Genomic DNA, 696 nt, shown 5'->3' on the forward strand with positions numbered 1-696 from the left:
TATTGTGTTTTTTATATATGTTGACCATTCATTCAGAAAATAATTATTGAATGAGTAGTCTTGATACAATGTGATGCCACAACAAGGTGTGTTTCTGCTATCCTATGAGCCCCTTGAAAAGAGGAGCTATATCCTGTTCATCTTATAGATCCCTGGCCTCACACATAATTAGCCATTCAAAGCTATATATGAAAGTCAATGTTTTTAGAATCCTTGCACTAATTCCTAGAGGCTAGTTTTATGTATATGTTTCCCAACTATATGGGATGAGTAACCTAATTCACTAAAGAATCCAAGATGTAAGTCACATAATAAGTGGTAAATCTGAATCAAGCATCTACTGTGAATACTTCTACTAACAAGTGCTAAGAAAACACGAGAAGTGAGGGGAGTATCTTATTACCTGAGAGAGTCTAGAAAGATTTATCAATGACATTAAAGATAGCAACAGATAAAATGCCAGATAACTCCACAGGGAGCTACTCTATGTTCACTTTAACTTACTTAAAGTGTCGATCTGCTGAGTGTGAGGCAAATACATAACTGATTATTCCACCACCTACTTCTTTTCTCCTGCAACATGTGGATTCAGTAATGTGACCATATCTTCCCTCCTTTCCCTCAAGCCTGCTTTTTCCTTTTAAATATTGAAGCCCTCAAAACCATCTTTGGAAAAAATGCACAGAGCACACATTG

This window comes from Hylobates moloch, unplaced genomic scaffold (assembly GCF_009828535.3).
Source record: "Hylobates moloch isolate HMO894 unplaced genomic scaffold, HMol_V3 SCAFFOLD_4, whole genome shotgun sequence".
In the NCBI taxonomy this organism is placed as follows: Eukaryota; Metazoa; Chordata; class Mammalia; order Primates; family Hylobatidae; genus Hylobates; species Hylobates moloch.